This window comes from Balaenoptera acutorostrata, chromosome 11, assembly GCF_949987535.1.
Source record: "Balaenoptera acutorostrata chromosome 11, mBalAcu1.1, whole genome shotgun sequence".
Taxonomy (NCBI): Eukaryota; Metazoa; Chordata; class Mammalia; order Artiodactyla; family Balaenopteridae; genus Balaenoptera; species Balaenoptera acutorostrata.
The window spans coordinates 104830031-104843743 of NC_080074.1; the positions used below are offsets into that span (position 1 = coordinate 104830031).

At 46.4% G+C, this 13713-nt stretch overlaps 1 long non-coding RNA gene and 1 pseudogene across 1 annotated transcript; one reads left to right on the forward strand and one right to left on the reverse strand.

Annotated features, from left to right (window-relative positions):
• Window positions 1-2063: 2063 nt before the first annotated feature.
• LOC103012361 (60S ribosomal protein L29-like) lies at window positions 2064-2775 on the reverse strand (annotated as a pseudogene).
• A 5265-nt stretch (window positions 2776-8040) lies between these two features.
• On the forward strand, window positions 8041-12803 carry LOC103012646 (uncharacterized). Its single transcript, XR_449999.2, has 3 exons — window positions 8041-8187; window positions 10381-10549; window positions 11379-12803. It is a non-coding gene; the product is annotated as an uncharacterized LOC103012646 (long non-coding RNA).
• The last annotated feature ends 910 nt before the right edge of the window (window positions 12804-13713 follow it).

Here is a 13713-nt window from a genome sequence, read left to right on the forward strand (position 1 = left end):
AAGCCTCAGCTGCGGGAACCCAGGGCACGCCGAGCAGTGATGCCCCAGACGCAGCCGAGGGCTTACTCCGTGGGAAGAGTCACCCGGTCAGAGGAGCCCACGGAACTCACATTCGTTGTCCCATCACCCACCTCAGAGGGGCTTCATCACGGGGACTTGAAGATGAGGAAACGGAGGCACCACTGGGTCAGGGACGACAGCATGTGAATTGTATCTTAATTTTCAAAAAGTCAAATATCAGCGTTTGGCCAGGACCCGTGCATAACTTGCAGGGCCCAGTACAGGATGAAAATGTGCGGCCCCTTGTTCAGATACTATGGGGAACTTGAAGGTGGTGACAGCAGACCCCTAAACTGAGCCCGGGGTCCTTCTGAGCCTCTGAGGCCACGCAGGCCACACTCCGTGAAGCCAGCCTGGCCTCGGGTTCCCGTCCCGAGTCTGGTGTGTGAACACCTCCAGCAGGTCAGTGACTCTCAAGCTGGGGACCCAAATTCCTGGGTCCCTCTGACAAAATGTTTCATGTCTTGAGGCTTTTTTCATTTACTGTCATCACTCAAGTTCGAGAAACCCTGGGCCATCTCTCCTCTTATCAAAAGTCAGTCCCTCCACGCTGGGGGCGTGTGTGTAGAAGAGCCAGGTTTTGCGCGGGCCCGCAGCCTATGTAACTTGGGGGCCCTCTTTAAGAAAAAGAACACAAAATTACAAATCGAAACTAGGCCTTGAAAGGGCCGCAGGCAGGGAGGAGCCCTGAGGCTGGAGCTTCCCGCCCCCGTGGCCCATCTCCTCTCCTCCACCACTTGAGGGCTGTGTCCCTTTGCTCATGCCTGTCCCGTCCCGTGTCCTTAATCCCACCCGGCTATCACCGTTCCCGCACTCTTCTTCTCTCTCCGGGTGCCCTCCTCGAGCCAAACTTCTTGGAAGGGTTAAGTCTTCACCGCGGACCGCCCCTCCGTCTGCCGCCATCTCCCTCCCTTCCTGCGCCGGCAAGTGGCCTCGTCGGGTTCAGCGCTGAGTCTGGCCCCATGTACCTGGGACCTGTGGACTCTGTCGGTGCTTCTCCGGTGGACTCTCCGGCTAGTGGTCAGCGCAGGGAACGCTCTTTCTCAGGCTCCTCCCTTGGTTCTGCGGCACCACGACTCCCCTGTGTCCCTCTTAGGTCTCTGTTCCTTTGCGCCCCTTTGCGGGCCCTTGTCTTTATGACGCATGAACTAACTGGCCCACCGGGGCCCCGTGCTCCAGCCCTCTTCTCTTTTTCTCTGCACCATCTTCCTAACCCCATGTACCTCTTATGTGCTCAAATTTTTCTCTCTAGTCCAAACCTCTCCTCTGAGCTCCAGCCTCAGAGCTGCCAGCTTGACACCTCCTTTGGGAGGGGCTATCTCAGTATGTCCAACACCGGGCTTGGGATTCCCTTCCCACCCCTCCCCTGGTTTTACTCATCCCAGTAACAGCACTTCCATGTAACCGGCTGCTCAAGTCAGCAATGTGGGAGTCATCCTTGATTCATCAGTAAATCCTACAGACCCATCCCCCATCACCGCCAAAAACCAGACTGCAAATGTACGTATTGATGCTTCTCTCCATTTTCCGTGCTGGCGCCCTCGCCGTCATGACAACTAGTCCATCGTTTCTGAATTCCGGCGAGAGCCTCACCACCGGTCAGCTCACTTCCCCCATCGCTCCCTGTCAGACCTGCTTTTCTTTTTCTCTCTGTCCACACCACACAGCTTGCGGGATCTCACTTCCCCAACCAGGGATTGCACCCGGACCGCAGCCGTGAACGCGCCGAATCCTAACCACTAGACCACTAGGGAAGTCCCTCAAATCTGTTTTTCGTAAACAGCAAGAGCAGCAGTGTCCACAGAAACAGAACATGACCGCCTGTGTAAACAAAATTCTTCCAGTAGCCACTTTAAAACAAAACAAAACAAAACTGGTGAAATTAATTTTAATCATACATTCTATTAACCTAATATATTCAAAATATCATTTCAATGTGTAATCAGTATAAAAATTACTAATGAGATACTTTACATTTTTTTTTTTTTTTTTTTTTTGACAGATCCTGCCTCAGGTTTATTTGTAGAAATAGCACAGGAGGACACCAGCCCCATGCAGACAGCAGCCCAGGGGTCACACCAGTCCTTCTGTCCTCACATTGGCAGATAAAGGTCTCTACTCTGGGGGCTTTGTGGGGGCCTGGGCACCTTTGGGAGCCGGAGCTGGAGCCGCAGCTGCACCTGCAGCCTTGGCCTTGGTTTGAGCCTTGGCCTTGGTTTGAGCCTTGGCCTGGGACTTTGGCCGGCAGAGCCTGAGACCCTTGGCGATGCGGGCACGAGCACGTTTCCCGAGCTTGGGGTGAGCAATGTAGGCAAGTCGACTGAGCTTGCGGCTGCCGCCCGTTGGGATCCTGGGCTTGACCTCCTTGGGCTTTACGGGAGCCTTGATAGCCTCAGCACGTGCACTTACGGCCTTGGCATTGTTGGCCTGCATCTTCTTCAGGCCCTTCTTGTTGTGCTTCTTGGCAAAACGCATGTTCCTCAGGAACTTGGGGTCCACCCCTTTAAGAGATTCATATCGTTGTGATCAGGGTTTCTTGATGCCATTTCTGTGCCATTTTCGGGACTGGTTGTGCGTGGTGTGGTTCTTGGACTTGGCCATGTCTGCAACTGGAGGACGAGAGTGGAGATGAGAGCTGGGGGCTCGCGGGGCCGGGCCTACCTCTTCGCCCTTATCGGGGCCCGCAGATCCCGAAACGCCTGGGACCGGAAGAGAAAGAGCGATACTTTACATTTTTAATGTCATTTTAAATATACCAAACCATGTATACTGTACACTTAGAGTACACTTCAGCTCTGCCGTGCCGTATTTCAAGTGCTCAGTGGCCACATGTGGCTGGTAGCTGCCATACCCATACAAGAGTCAGAGTGAGTTTTTAACGAAGCAAGTTGGATTAGGTCATCACCCGCTTAATAACTCCTCAGTGGTGGCACGGTGCACAGAGACCTGCAAGGGGATGCACGGTCTGGCCTCATCTTGCCAACATCCTCAACATCCTCGAGGCCTTCTTCTTGTCGTTTGCTTTGCCCCAGCTGCCTCGGCCTCCTGTCAGCTCTGAGAACACACCAGATCTCCATGTCCGCGTGTGCCGTGGCTGACTGTTCCTCACCCTCAAATTTCAGCTTAAATACTTTCTCCTCAGACGGGCCTTCCTTGCCCGTATCGAAGAGGGTCCATCTCCGTTATCATCCGTCGCAGTATTCTCTCTGTTACCTTCATAGTGTTTTTTCCAGTTTGTAACTGTATGTTTACTAGTCAGTTTATTGTGTGTCTCCCCCAGGAGACCATGAATTTCATGGAGGCAGGAGTTATCTCCAGCGCCGTATAAGATCCTGGCTCTAGTTGGCACTCACTAAATGAATATCTGAGCACCCTCTCTCCCCTCTCTAAGGGAACTAGCAAGCAGATTTATTTCAGTAATGCTGTGCATCAAATTACAATAAATGCACAATGAATAAATGCATCATGGCCGGCAGAGCTTCCTTCCTATTAAACAAGGAAGGTTTGACTATAGGCAAAATTAGATTTGGTTTATCTTTGAAGAGATCTTAATTATTCACTCTGCAAACAAGGCAGTTTCCTTGAAAAACTAAGGGGAGCGGTGCCTCTAGGTGTCCCAGATCTCAGTCGAATGGCTCCATGAAAGTGAAGCTGTTACTCTGTGAGCCAGAGCCAGGGACTTCAAAGTCTGGGTGGCTCTGGGGAGATGGGAGATGGTGGATCTCCTTGATGCCAGCCAGAGGGATTCGTCACCGGTTCATTCATTCAGCAGATGTCTGTGAGCCTGTGAACACCTTTACAGCAGGCACTGTGCTAGGCTCTGGGGCTACAGCGCTCAACCAAACAGACGAAAATCCCTGCTTACATTCTAGTGAGGGGAGACAGATGCTAATTAAGAAACTAAGTATGCTGTTATTTCTGGCAAGAAAAATAAAGCCAGGAATGGGGGTGGGGAGCACAGGGCTTACAGTGTTAGGTAGGATGACCAGAAAACACCTCCCTGAGCCGGTGACATTTGCATAAAGATCTGAAGGAGGTGAGGGACTGGCCCGTGGGGCCGTCTGAGGTGAGAGGGCTCCTGGGGCTAAGGGGACAGTGAGGAGGCCAGCGTGGCTGGAGGAGAGTGAAGAGCAGGGAGAGGAGCTGGAGGTGAGGTCACAGGCTTTGGGATGGGCGGGCGCATCACGGGGAACCAGATGTCGGCCGCTGTGAGGACTCGGGTTCTCTCTCTGGGCAAGGTGGCAGGTCAGCGGAGGGCTGTGAGCCCAAGAGTGACACGGTGCTGACTTGCGTTTCAAAAGGATCCTCCCACACGTGTGCGGAATGAGAATGCACGAAGCAAGAAAGAAAAGGGGAGAGCTAGCAGGCCTTCACTTGGCACCCAAGCAACAACGCTGGAAACCGCCTCTTCAGAAGTGTGGGTCCGGATTCACCTTCTCCGTGTGCTATAGGCCGGGGCGCCCGCACACGGGGCCTGGGCTGTGCTCCGGGAGGCCAGGCAGGACGCCGGAGCTCGCGTGACAAGAGCAGCTGATCGCTGGTGAGGCTGCAGGAGGTCCTGGAGCAGCTTCTTTGTCGCTGGGAAGCTGACCCTCCTGGGTGCGGTCACACAGTGATGGCCGTGGCCCGGGAGGTTTGGGGAAACCGGCTACGTCTACCGTCGGCCTCTCTCAGCCTGGACAATCTTTGAGAGAGGCGCGTCTCTTTTGAACTTGCACAGATGAGATGGGGCAGAGGGGAGAACTAACATTTCTCATTGGTGCAGCGTGCAGACTGTGTCAGAATGTGTTGCTGAATCTATTTTGCTCCAACCGTGAGAAAGCAAGACTTACCGTAAACAGAAGATGTAATTGTGGGGTTGAGAATTTAAGGAGCTCCAGAATGGCTCCTCTAGATAAATTTATCTCTGCTAATCGTTGTTTACCTCTGCTGCATTCTTTTACTTTTTTTGTTTTTTATTTGAATGGAAACGCGCTTTTTCCTGGTCTCAAAAAATAAGACATGGACATGGTTAAAAAGTCAAGCGGTACAAAAGGGTAAACAATGCTAAGAAATGATATTGACATGTAGAGTCCCAATTATACAAACATGTAAAGTCTTCTTAAATTCATCTAAATATTTGACCCTATCCCCCAAAAAATGCCATCAGAACTTTTCTAGAACTAGACAAGGCAATGCTAAAGTAAATGCTGAAAGGTAAGCGTGCAAAAATTGTGATAAAATTCTGAAAAGGAAAAATAACAGGGTAAGATTAGCCCTAGAAAATTGAAATATATTATAAAATTACCATAATTAAAAGTTTGCCAGTGGCACAGGAATTGACAGATTAGTGGTATAAAATAGTATCCAGAAATAGACCCAAATATACATGAGAAATGTGTATAAGAAAAAGGTAGAGGGCTTCCCTGGTGGCGCAGTGGTTAAGAATCCGCCTGCCAAAGCAGGGGACACGGGTTCGATCGCTGGTCCGGGAAGATCCCACATGCCATGGAGCAACAATGCCCGTGGGCCACAACTACTGAGCCCACGTGCCACAGCTACTGAAGCCCACACGCCTAGAGCCCATGCTCTGCAGCAAAAGAGGCCACCACAATGAGAAGCCCACGCACCGCAACGAAGAGTAGCCCCCGCTCACCGCAACTAGAGAAAGCCCGCGCACAGCAACAAAGACCCAACACAGCCAAAAATAAAATAAATAAATTTTTTAAAAAAAGGTAGAATGTCAAGATTTTTTGGGGAAAATTATTAATAAATGGAGCTGAAACATTTAACTTACTATCTAGAAAAAAAAATTAGATCCCTACCTCATTCCTTATACCAAAACAAATTCCAGATGGATCAAATATTTGAATGTTAAAAATAAAACCATAAAAGTAAAACAGTTGGAGAATTTAAGGAAATAATCTTGGATGATGTTAGGGGCTGAATTGTGTTCCCTCAAAATTCATATGTTGAAGTCCTAACCCCCAGTATCTCAGAATGTGACTGCCTTTGGAGATAGGGAAGGTAATTAAATTTAAAATAAGGTCATAGCAGTGGGCCCTAATCCGATATGACTGGCGTCCATGTAAGAAGAGATTAGGACACAGACAGGCACAGAGAGAAGACACAGGGAGAAGACAGCTGTCTAAAGCCAAGGAGAGAGGCCTCAGAAGAAACCAACCCTGACGACACCTTGATTTGGACCTCCAGCCTCCAGAACTGAGAGGAAATAAATTTCTGTTGTTTAAGCCACCCTGTCTGTGGTACTCTGTTATGGCAGGTTTGCAAACTCATACAGGTGACTAAAATCTTTCTGAGCAAGATATGAAATTCAGAAGTCATAGAAGAAATGATTGATAAATTTGACTACATAATAATTTAAAATTTCTGCACAGAAATAAAAACAAATGACAACAATTAAAAGCCCCCCAAAATTAAAAGGACAGCACACCAGGAAAAAATATGACACCCAAAGGGCTAATTTCCTTAATTAAAAAAAAAAAGAGCCCTTGATTATCAGACCTTCCTTCCCACCCTCCTTCCCTCCTTCCCTCCTTCCCTCCTTCCCTCCTTCCTTCCCTCCCTCCCTCCCTTCTTTCTTTCTTTCTCTTTCTCTTTCTTTCAATAAAAGCTGAAAATCCAAAAATGTATACGGTACTTCCTGGTGGTTTCCCGTTGAATACTAATTTCAGTTGTAAGCGCAATACCGTCCGACACTGCTTGGGGCTCCTAGCTGAGGACCTGTAGTCTAGACGCCCGCCACAGGGAGCCTTGCCTTAAGCAGGTCTGCTCAAAGTGGGCCTGCGTCCTTTTAAGCTCTCACTGCCATTGAGAGATGCAGAATTAGGGTTTCTTCCTAGTCATCCAGAATCACACACAAGCAGACTCACATGCGCACACACACGACTAATATTAACTCTCCAGTACGGTGCTCTCCGGAGCAGCGTTATAGAAGAAACCATTTCCCCATAAACAACATGATGCTTTCTGACCCAAGTGGGAATAGCCTTAGAGTTTTGGTGCAGAGCTGTGGCAGCCACTTCCTTTGTCCTCACCTTACAAGAGGCCCATCTGCCTGGGAATCATCTTCCACAGAGCTGTCGTTGATTGATGGCTACACTGAGAGCCTGAAGAGGCTTTAAAAAACCCTTCTGTGTGCTTTAAGCCAAATCACATTCCCAGGCAGACATCTCCAGAAGGGAAAGAGGAAACGGGAGGATTTATGATCCCCGGGAACCCCCTCCCGTGAGCAAGTGTGAGGTGAGGGTAGGGACAGTGCGCTGTCTGCAAGCGTGGGGAGGATGGGCTGAAAAACTTCACACTTCACGCTGTTAACTGTGGTTAATCTCGGGTAATGAGATTTGCAATGGTTTTGCTTTTCTTCTATTTAATTTTCTAAATTTTCCACAGTGAAATTGTATTGCTTTTCTAGACAAGAGAAAGAACAATAAATGTTATAAAACCCATTTTGTATGTTAATCTTATTTTCCTAACTAGACCATATAAACTCCCTGAAAGAGAGGTCACATATTTTTCTTTTCCTTCTTCTTCTTCTTCTCCTTCTTCTCTTTCTCTCTCTCTCTTTATAAAAAAAATTTTTAAAATTTATTTACTTTATTTTATTTATTTATTTTTGGCTGCGTTGGGTCTTTGTTGCTGCACGTGGGCTTTCTCTAGTTATGGCGAGTGGGGGCTACTCTTCGTTGCAGTGTGCGGGCTCATTGCAGTGGCTTCTCTTGTTGTGGAGCACGGGCTCTTGGTGCGCGGGCTTCAGTAGTTGTGGCACGTGGGCTCAGTAGTTCTGGCTCATGGGCTGTAGAGCACAGGCTCAGTAGTTGTGGTTCATGGGCTTAGTTGCTCCGCGGCACGTGGGATCTTCCTGGACCAGGGCTCGAACCCGTGTCCCCTGCGTTGGCAGGCGGATTCTTAACCACTGCGCCACCAGGGAAGTCCTTTTTTTTTTAAAGATTTTTTTTTTTTTATGTGGACCATTTGTAAAGTCTTTATTGAATTTGTTACAATATTGCTTCTGTTTTATGTTTTGGTTTTTTGGCCGCGAGGCATGTGGGATCTTAGCTCCCGGACCAGGGATCAAACCCGTACCCGCTGCATTGGAAGGCGAAGTCTTAACCACTGGACCGCCAGGTAAGTCCCTCTCTCTCTCTTTTTGATATCCTTTCCCATACCTTGGCTCAGGGCTCATGGTGTGTGCTTTATAAACTCTTGCCGACAGTCATTAATTTGGAGTGTTTCCCAGACTAAAGTCACCTGGGCAGGAGAAACCTTGCCTGGGTCAGAATGACCCTGTGGAGCCGCCTGGAAAGTAGAATCTGTGGGTTGGACATGTGTTACCCTCTCCTGATCTCATAGGCACGTTCATCATCCCCATTGGGCACCCAGCCTCATGATGCTGTATTCCAGGGCTCGGTTACTTGGTGCTTTTTTTTAAAATGAATTTATTTTTTTTGGCTGTGTTGGGTCTTTATTGCTGCGCGCAGGCTTTCTCTAGTTGAGGCGAGCGGGGGCTACTCTTCGTTGCGGTGCGCGGGCTTCTCATTGTGGTGGCTTCTCTTGTTGCAGAGCACGGGCTCTAGGCGTGCAGGCTTCAGTAGTTGTGGTGTGTGGGCTTAGTAGTTGTGGCGCATGGGCTTAGTTGCTCCACGGCATGTGGGATCTTCCCCGACCAGGGCTCGAACCCGTGTCCCCTGCATTGGCAGGTGGATTCTTAACCACTGTGCCACCAGGGAAGTCCCTTGGTGCTGTTTTAAACTTTAGATGGTACTTACTGGTTGACGAGAGGGTTGCCACTCACAGGTTTATTACTGGTCAGTGTAAATATCATCCATCAACTTGAATGCTATTTTATGCAAGAAGTCTCTGATTTCCTCACCTAGAAGTAATCTTTCCTTCCTCTAAATTTCACCATGCATGATTTCTACCATCATAGCATCCATTACTTTCTAAATTTGTATTAAGTTATTTACACACACATCTTGTCTCCCCTCCCAAACCATGTGTTTCCTGAATCAGGATCCTGATTGTTTTTATACAGACAATCCTATTTAAACCTCACAACTACCCACCACCCCATGACATAGGTGCTTTACCTCTACTTTACAAGTGAAAAACCTGAGGACCCAAGAGGTTAACAATATCTAGTAGAGTAGATTAATACCTGGTATCTAGTAGAGTAGATCTTTAATAGGTCACGCTGCTCCTAAGTGATGGAGCCTGGATTCACACTCAAGCAGTCTGACCCGAGTCCATGCTCTTTGTTCCTGGGCCTCAGCATCCCCCAACCATGCTTCCTGCACATGGTAGGCAGTAACAGTGCAGTAAATACTTGTTAAATGAGTTCATTAATCCGTTATACAACAAGAAGGTTGGTCAGCTGGTAGGAGATCCTCCCAGTTTCTGATGCCTCCTCCGACCTACAGCATTAGGACAGTTTAGACTGTAAAGGATTTAGGAGTAAAATTAGGGGTTATTGAAGGGCTATATCTGCCTCCAGACCACGTTTGACCAATACGGACATAAGTTGCATTAGAATTAGCCTAGGACGCTGCTTCACAATCATACGGAAACCTAGCTAAGACTGATAACTTCCTAAAGAGGAGAGGTTACACATCTTAAAGAACTAAATTATGTAACTCTTTGAACCTTGTTGTTGTGTGTGTTTGGAGGGTGGGGTAAGGGCATATATATTGTATGTGTAATATACGTACACACATATATATATACGTATATACACACACACACACATATATATTATATATCTTCCAGGTTTATTGTGAGGTTTAATGAGATAATGTGAAGTGCCCAGCACAGTGCTTGGTGCACAGTAGGAACTCCATGCGTGTAAGCACCGCCCTCCACTCCACCCTCGTTTCCCACTTTGCAGCTAAGCCGAAAGAAGGCACAAAGCCAGAGGAAAGATGAATGGATGACAGCTGGCAATAAGAGACATGTTGGTCAAATTCCACAAGAGAAATTGGCTGTGAATCAGAGGTGGCAAAGTCCACTTCCAAGACTCCAAAGAGCAGCTTTTATTCTTGCAAGAAAAGTTAGTCAGGAGAGGGACAAGTGAGAGGTCTCCTGGAAGAAAGAGGAGGTAGTTATTCGCAGCAGAGCGTGAAGTGAAATTGGTTCTTGGGAGGCCTTCCCTGTAATAAGTGACTATTTTGCTGGGCAGGATTGGATTAGCTCAGGGGTATTTAGCAATCTATATATCTCGCTGGGTCCTCGGCACTTTACTGAGGAATAGGAAGATTAATTGCAGGCACCTGTCTGCTCATCCCATGTAATATAACCAACACTGGAAGGTTCCTCTCGTTGCAGAAACTGCTCAGTCTCCCGCCTCTGTGAAGTTTGCCCATCTGTCTGGAAAAAGGCAGTTCAGGCCATGTTTTTCCCAAGCAATAGAAAAAACCAGTCTCAACAAAGCGAGAAGTTTGTCCTAAGAAGCTGGAAGTTTACTTAAGAGATATTTCAAGAACCTATGTCTTCGGTAAGTCTCCCCTGAAACAGACTCCTAGATGGAGACATGCATACAGGGTGTTGGGGTTATTTTGTTTTTTGCGTGTGTTTTTTGGAGGTGGAGTGTATTCTTAGGAATGACACATGTACGGCAGTAAGGGGAGCAGAACTGGGCAGAGGGAGAAGGTGAACTTCGATGCTGGGGCACCAGGGGCCCCAGCTGAGCCCGTGGAGGCTGGATAACGGTGCGGAGTGGTCCCCAAGAAAACGAGGTGTGGCCTCGCATCCCCAGTGACCAGCCATTTGATGCTGGTGGCCCCAGGGAGGGGTGGAGCCTTGGCCAAGGCAGCTCCCTCACCAAGGGCCCTTCAGAGGGAGCTCAGCTGTGAACCACCAACAGCCAGCACTGCAGCTGCTGTAACCTGCTCTAACCTGCCGTGCAGCTGTGAGCCACATTCAGAGTTCAAAATCTAGGGAAAATGTTGAACTGCCATGATGTCAGACATGACAGACAGATTTCAGACGGACAACTGTCCTAGATTTCATCTAGGAGCTGAGATTTGGGAAGGGGAGGAGAAAGGGCCATCGTGTGATTGGCAGTTTTCTGCAGTGGAGATGGGCCAGAGCCAGGCCTAGATGGCCTGATACAAGCCAGCTATGTCTGTGGCTTGACGGAGAAGTCTGTGTTTTTCTTCTCGACTGCAGAAATTAAGGAAGTAGAATAACTGGACTGCTACACCTGGAAACTTAACCCCATAGCCCAGAATCAGAGCAGGTACTCTACGCATGTCTTTTTGCATTGAATAGCATTTCACTGGTTTGGCGTTTCTGACTGAGGGATCCATTGGCTGTCTTTGCAGAAAGTGGGGGAATTTTTCTTGGAGTATACCTGCACCAGTATGCCCACCTTGATTTAATCGTATGGGGGTATACAAGTCTTGTTCATAAAGTGTGTCAAGCTCGAGGAAGAAAAGGTAAGAAGATGAGTTTATTAGACCTTGGAAAACAAAACAAACAAAACACCACAACTGAGCAAGCAACCTCATCTACCTGTGGTTCCCTCCGTGGCTGACACTTTACATTCCCATAGCATTTTCCTTGTATATCTCACTTAGCATCTATCTTTTGTTCAAGGGCTTCTTGCTTTTGTTTGTTTTTAAAGCTGCTGTTCTATCAGGTTGTAAACGCCTGGAGAGGAGGATCTCCAGACATCCTGCCTTGTTTTCTTCACAGTCAGGGATGATATTCAAGATAGTTAACACCCAGTACAGAACAGGAACCAACCAAATCAAATGGACACTGGTCTTGGCAATTTGTACAGCCACACTGGTGTATCCAGCTGAGTATGTTTTCTGCACATAGAAGGCTTCCAATAAACGACTGTTGGATTGAATTTCATTGGTTTGGTGTCCTGGCCCTGGCATCTAATGGCTTTCTTTCAGAATTCAGGCTACTTTTTCTTGCCAAGATATGACCATAACCATTTTTCCTCCTTGATTTAATCCTGCAAGAGTCTTTGAGTAATTGTGAAGAACTTTGTGAGTTCTTCAAACCTGCATTGTCCAATATGGTAGACACTAGCCACATATATAAGGTTGCTAGATAAAATATAGGACACCCAGTTAAATTTGAATTTCAGATAAATAAAGAATAAATTTGTAGTGTAAATGTGTCCCATGCAATATTTGGGATATACTTAAACTACAAAATGATCTGTTGCTTATCTGAAATTAATAATTAACTGAGCATCCTATATTTTCATTTGCTAAATCTGGTAACCCTACACACGTGGCTATCTAAACTTAAATTAATTGAAATGTAATAAAAAATTTAAAATTTATTTTCTCAGCCTCACTGGCCACATTTCAAGAGCTCTGTAGCCACATATGTGGCTAATGGTTCCCATCTTGAACAGCACAGATATAGAACATTTCTATCATTGCATAAAGTTTTATTGGACACTAACTTTGCCAAGCAAACGATAGCAGGAAAGTTTTGTGTATTTTACACATTAAAAAAATATGTATTTGGAGCCTAGAAGACCCCTTCTAACATAGCCAAGAAGCCACATTCTTCATGTTTCGGTCTGTTACTTTTACTGAATATGCAGGATATTTGTTCCAGATAAATGAGCCTGTATGAGAGAAGCAGCTCCTGCAAACCTACGTTTGTGGACGCTGTTGTCCTGCTTTTCTCCTGGGACTACCAGGAAATGTCAGCTGTCAGATCAGAGCAAGTCAAAATTTAAAGAGTTCTAAATGAAAAATAAATGTGTTGTTATTTGACTTAATAGTCTCATTATTCATAGATTTTCCTAAATTGATAAGCAGATAACATTATCACCTAGAATATTTGTTTATAACCCAAGTCTGTGATGAACTTGGTAAACACAGCAGAAGTCTTCCCTCTCTTAATTAGCCTTTTGGGAGAAAACCTGTTTTGAATCACTGCCTGCAGCCCCAGGAGTCTTATAAGGAGCAAGAGTAGATTAAGCTCTAGGAGTGGCACACTCCGAAAGCTGATTTTTACGTATGACTTGGTGAATCTCAAACAGAAACTGGCTAACATGCCAGATGTGACCAGCTTAAAAGTGACAAGACTACATCAATGTCAAGGGCAGGGATCTAAAGGATTTGACATATTAAACAGTTGTACACCAAAATATTATAAAAAACAAAATTAAAGACAAATGACTTAAGTTTTAAAATTTTGCTACGTGTGTGACAGAGTTGATGCCATCTGTACATAAGAAATTCTCACAGATCAATAAGAAAAAGACAAATGCCTCAGTAGAAAAATGACCAAATGATAGGAAAGTCACAAAATAAAAAATACAAAAGGCTAATATACCCTTTAGTGTCTAGAATAGTGACTGTCACATAGCGGGCACTCAGTAAATACCCACTGTATGAATGAATGTCTATGAAAAACATTTGATTTCAGGAATAATAAAGAACTGCAAATTAAAATAACAGTGAAATAAATTGTTTTCACTGGCCAGCTTTGTAACACTGAAAAAAAAAAAAAAGTACCTGGTGTTGGTAATGGTGAGGGGAAATGTACCAATTACCCACTGTGGGTGGGAGGGTGAAGTGGTATCAACTTTTCAGTGGAACAGTTGACAATATGAAAAAAGCTTTGTCTAAAACCTTTGACACAGCAATTTACAGGAAGTTATTATGAGAAAATACTTAC